Raw genomic sequence first — 5754 nt, forward strand, 5'->3', positions numbered from 1 at the left:
TAGTATATAAAACTTTGTTTCTATAAAGCTCCATTCTCTTCCCTCTGCTTTGTGGCTTTATTGTCATTTATTGTCACAAAATGTATAAAGATATAATTTGTATTTGTATTGTATATGACAATAATTTCTATTATCATACAAATTATATCTTTATACATTTTGTGATCATTGACACAGATTTCTAATTAGTGCTTTATGCAGTTGTCTTTTAGGTCAGATTAAATAAAGACATTTATAATCTTTTTCATATGTACCTATTAGTTATCTTACCAGGGATTTTTATTTCTTCATACAGATTCAAGTTGCTGTCTGGTGTTTTTCTTTTATTTCAGCCTAAAGGAACCCCATTAGCCTATCTTGTAAGGCAGATCTCCTAGTGATGAATTCTTTCAGTGTTTGTTTATATGGAAATATCTAAATTTTTTCATCTTCAAAGGACAGCTTTGCTGGATATGAAATCTTTGACATTATTTTTTCTTTCACAACTTGGAATATATCATCACACAGTTTCCTGGCCTTCATTATTTCTAATGAGAAATCAGTTTGAATCTTATTGGGGATCACCTGTACATGATGAATCACTTCTCTCTTAGTGCTTTCAAGATTTTCTTTTTTGCCTTTGTCTTTTGACAGTTTAATTATGATGTTTATAGGTTTGGGTCTCTCTCTCTTTGAATTCACCATACTTGAAGTTTATTGACCACTTGGAAGTTTGTTGAGCACTCATCAACCTAGAACTATATTATTTATATATATTTCATGTAAAATATGAAATGATTTTTTTCACCAAATTTTGGATCATTCATCCAATATATCTTCAAGTACTTTTTTCTGCCCCCTTTTCTCTCTCCTCTCCTGCTGAGATTCCCATTATGCATATGCTGGTATGTTTGATGGTGCCCACAGGACTCTGATAATATGTTAATGTTTCTTCATTCTTTTTTCTTTCTGTTTCTCAGACTGAATAACCTCAATTGAGTTCTCTTCAAATTCATTGGCTTTTACTTCTGTCTGCTCAAATGTGTTGAGGACTTCTGGTGAAGTTTTTATTTTAGTTATTGCACTTTTCAACTGCAGAATTTATAATACATATACATGGCTGTGTCATATTAAAAGAAAATAAGAGAATGCTGATGGCACAATGAGTATAGAACACCAATAAAGTGGTGGAAATTAAGTATATGTTTCCTTTTAGTATAATATGTTTTCTAATTCTTTGAACATATTTAAAATAACTAATTCAAAGTCTTTGACTAGTAAGTCCAACCTCTGGATTACTTTTCTTTTTCCTGTGACTAGGTTGTGCTTTCTTATTTCTTTCCATGTCTCACAATTTTTTATTGAAAACTGAGTATGTCAAATAATATGCTATGGCAATTCTGAAAAGCAGATTCTCCCTCTCCCCAGTTCGTTGTTTTTGCTGTTTTGTTGTAGTTGGTTTTTTTGTTTTGTTTTAATGCCTTTTTTTTTTTTTTTTAACTAATCCTTCATACAAGGTATTCTTTGTCATATATGGACACTGATGTTTCTGTTCAGTAAGTCTGGTGGTCTGGAGAGAAAGTTCCTTAAAGACTTGGAACGAGTAAGTTCCCCAGACTTTGTTGAGGGGCTCTGTATGTATTCAGCATGCCTTCAATACTCCACCAGACAGTTTACAACTAAGCCAGGAAATTGTACAACTCAGTTCTTAAAGCTTTTACTTCCTGCTTGCAGAGTCTCAAGACCAGCCAGAGGTGAGAGCTTAAAGACTTTTCAAGTCTTTCTTGAGTGTGCATACAGCTTTTAATGTGCTCACAGCCCTACACATAAGCATGGCCTTCTAGATTCCCAAGAATATTTTAGAGCTTTTCGGTATCCCATGGACATTGCACTCCCCATAATTTCCTCTTAAACCTCTACTATTTGACCCAACTGTACTCAATTTACCTATAATTGTTTTCTTTTAAGATTTATTTATTTATTTGAGACAGAGCAGGTGTGAGTGGGGGGAGGGGCAAGAGGAAATAGAAAGAAAGCATCCCAAGCAGACTTCCCACTGATGCAGGGGTCAATCCCACAACCCATGAGATCATGACCTAAGCCAAATGAGTCTGGTGCTTAACCCACTGAGCCACCCAGATGCCCTGCCTGTAATTGTATTTTAAAAATGCTCCCTAGGAAAGGCTTTTCACACTGTGTGTGCTTAGAGGTCAAATACAGACAGCCTAGTAAATGAGGTCTTCCAAGGAACCATCAGCATGTCAAATTATGACAGTTTTCTGGTGATGGGGCTTTGGAAGTGTTCCAGGTCAGTTCTGCTCTGTTAGATGGCTGCCAGTCTGCTGATTTTCACTGCAAATGTGGGCTGTTACTTTTCAAGGCTATCCAGAGGGTGGGATTAGGGCATAATAAAATGCCACAAAGCTTACAATTCTTACCAAGATTCATTTGTCTTAAACAGACGTTCCCCAAATTTCTGCAAGCTTGTAGTTAATTCCCAGAGTTCTAAAAAAGCTGATTCTGATCATTTTTGCTGTATTTCCCATTACTTTTTTTTTTTAAAGATTTTATTTATTTATTTGACAGAGAGAGACCACAAGTAGGCAGAGAGGCAGGCAGAGAGAGAGAGGAGGAAGCAGGCTCCCTGCTGAGCAGAGAGCCCAATGCGGGACTCGATCCCAGGACCCTGAGATCATGACCTGAGCCGAAGGCAGCGGCGTAACCCACTGAGCCACCCAGGCGCCCTCCCATTACTTTTATAGAAAGAAATGTCAGAGGTCTTTATTTCACCATTTTTGCCAACATCCACTTCATATTTTACATTCAACTCCACAGTATAGCTGAGTGTTTTTTCCAAGTGTCTTAATATAACATTATCGGATTTTAAATTATTTAACATGGAATGAAATCAACTCTCTAGAAAGATACTCTGAGTAGTCTATTCTGGGACTTCACACCCACCAGCATACTGTTAAGAAGTATAATGCATTATAACGTTCTAATTATGCGTTGTCTGCTGTACCCAACTGTAACCTTCCTGTGTGCAGAACCAAGTAGCCTTCATTTCTGTCAACAATGCTTGGCACAATAACTTGAAATAAGGTGATTAGACAAGCAGCACCTGGGTGGCTCAGTTGGTTAAGCGTCCAACTCTTGATTTTGGCTGAGGTCATGATCTCAGTGTTGTGAAATCCATCCCCACATAAGGAAGGCTTCATGCTTAGCATGAAGTCTGCTTAGAATTCTCTCTCTCCCTCTCCCTTTGCCCCTCCTCTTGCTTGCTCATGTGCTCTCTCTCTCTCAAATAAATAAATAATATCTTTTTTTAAAAAAAAGAATATAAATAAAAATGAAAATAAATGTGGAGCCAAAACTAATAGTCCATGTTCTTATTATCTGGCGATACCAACATTGAGCAGGATAGCCCAATAACCTCTGGGGGAAATGACCTGCTAACCCCAAAAGACTGAGTTCAATACTTACTTCAAGCTCTGACATAAACGTGGTCATTCCCAAACTGTATGTCCTTTGCCACAGGTTCCAAAATGTTTCCTGGTGGAAATTGCCATCTTGAAGTTTTAGGTTAGAAGCCTCTGACGCCACTAAAAGAGAGACATTTCTTTCAAAATGAATAAAATCAAGTAGTATATATGATGTTATATTTGCTATATGTAATTATAATATATAGTATATATAATATTATATATACATATAATATTCAACAACATATACAAGTATATATACGCAATTCTTTTCCTAGTCATTTCAACTGCATGACTAAATAACCACAATCTCTTGGCTATTGTGCTGGACATTTGATATTTAGGGATACTCAGCCAGGAGAGCGATCTTCTTATCTGTCTGGTGGAAGCCAGGTTTGCCACCCACTGTGCAGCTGGAGGAGGCCAAGCCCTCTCCCTCCACACTCCCTGGTAGCCAGGAAAGGTTACACAACTCAGGCTCAGCTGACTGGATGCTTCTGCCAGGGTCACGGAGCCAGCGAGGTCATCTATTCCAGCAGAAGAGCTGAGGGTCCAGGGAGGGTGGCACCATCTCCAGATGGCTTCTGGGATGAAGCTTGGGTAGTGATCAGGCCATCCATTGTTCCTGACCACGTTGCCACTGCCTCCCTGTCTGCCTCCGCAATCCTCAGTGCTCTCCAAACACTCAGTGCTCTCCCTGCTCTACTTCAGCAGCCAGTGCACTACATTCCCCTCTTGGACCTTTGGCCAGTCCCCATTTTTATTATTAACAGTCTTGTACATTTCCTTAACAATCAAGAATCAAGAATCCACTGCATAGGATTTGTGATCCTGAGTCTAGGCAGTAGCATTTCGAGTCTTAGAGAAGGTGGGTTCGTGACTAGTTTCTATTTATGAACTCCAGAGCACACACGTATCCTCTGGATCCCAAAAGCTTTTTGAGGACCCCCGATGCTGGAATAACCAGTCCCTGCATATGGGGATTCTTCCCAATCCTCCATCAGAGCTCAAGTCTTAAAGTCAGCCTCATGGAGGCCTCACAGACCCAACTATACTCATGCGCACCTGACATTCTTTGTGCTGCTAAGATACTAGGACCCTGGGGGACCCTCAGGGGAACCACACTGCTTTCTTGGATACATGAAGAAGCACCTCCCTCTGGGCTGGCCAGAGGATTCCCCAGAGGGGAAAAGGAGCTGATGATGGAAAAAAAGAGCTCCTTCATGGTCCTGCCCCCACTGCCCACTGGGGTCTAGGTTGAGGGCAGATCAGCCCATCAAGGACTAGGAAGGGTGGTCCAGGAGTGGAGCCCCTCGAGGCCTTGCTAGGAACTTGGAGGTGTTCTCAGGAGCTTCTCCTGTGGGTGGAAGTCCAAAGGCCTTGGTCCCTGGAAGGGGAGGGAAGGAGCAGAGGCCGGGAGAGCCCTGGTGACCAAGATCCCAGGTAAAGGGTACTGCTTCTGCATGGCTAGCTTCTGGGTTACCATATAGTGGCTCTTCTATTTCGTTCTCAGCTTTTGCCTGATTATGCAGATCACTAATGAAGACACTCACTGCCAAGAAATTGTGTAACAGCTTCTCCAGCCCCTACTGTGACTGATTCCAAACACACAAGGAGCTCTGCCAAGAAGACCTAGCACTGCAACACAAGCCTCCAGCCCTCGTGAGAGCTGGATTAACACAAGCATGTTGAGGCTGCAGGGCTGGCGTGAGGAGCCCTCGGGAAGACGGGGAACACAGTCACACTGACACATTCTAGAAATTGTAGGCAAAACCCCAAAATAGAAGAACAGAAAAGAACCACAAGGCACTCAAACATATTTCATGAGTTAGGAAAAGTTTTCAATTAACAATAATGGCACCTCGGATAAATGTCTTTGGCTACGATGCTGCCACTGCGCAAAGCTCATATTTCATGAATTAATGTGATTTTCTTTATAAGTTCAATACTGAAATACTGTGCTGCTAAGGTGGTGGGGCTCTGGGGGCCCCGGTGGGTGGCCTGGAATGGGGCTGCCAGGGAACCCAGTTTGGCAAGGCCCAGACTCCTGACCACAGGCACTGGGGGATAATCAAGGTGTGTTGTTCTCCTATTAAGTTGGACTTAATTTGTAATGCAGCAATGGATGACTAAGACAGAGATCCTCTCTATTATGATCCTTATGCAAAAAAAAAATTTCTTTTTAATTCTTTCCATTGTCAAATTGATATATACTCTTTAAGAACATTTTAGGAGGAAAGACAAATTAAAATCACCACATTCGTCACCATGCAACTGTCATCATATTAATCAT

The 5754-nt window shown here is 40.7% G+C and overlaps 1 non-coding gene across 1 annotated transcript; it reads right to left on the reverse strand.

Moving 5' to 3' along the window:
- Positions 1-5221: 5221 nt before the first annotated feature.
- Positions 5222-5367, reverse strand: LOC116597948. Its single transcript, XR_004288862.1, has one exon. It is a non-coding gene; the product is annotated as a U4 spliceosomal RNA (small nuclear RNA).
- Positions 5368-5754: the final 387 nt, after the last annotated feature.

Source organism: Mustela erminea, chromosome 8 (assembly GCF_009829155.1).
Source record: "Mustela erminea isolate mMusErm1 chromosome 8, mMusErm1.Pri, whole genome shotgun sequence".
Classification (NCBI taxonomy): Eukaryota; Metazoa; Chordata; class Mammalia; order Carnivora; family Mustelidae; genus Mustela; species Mustela erminea.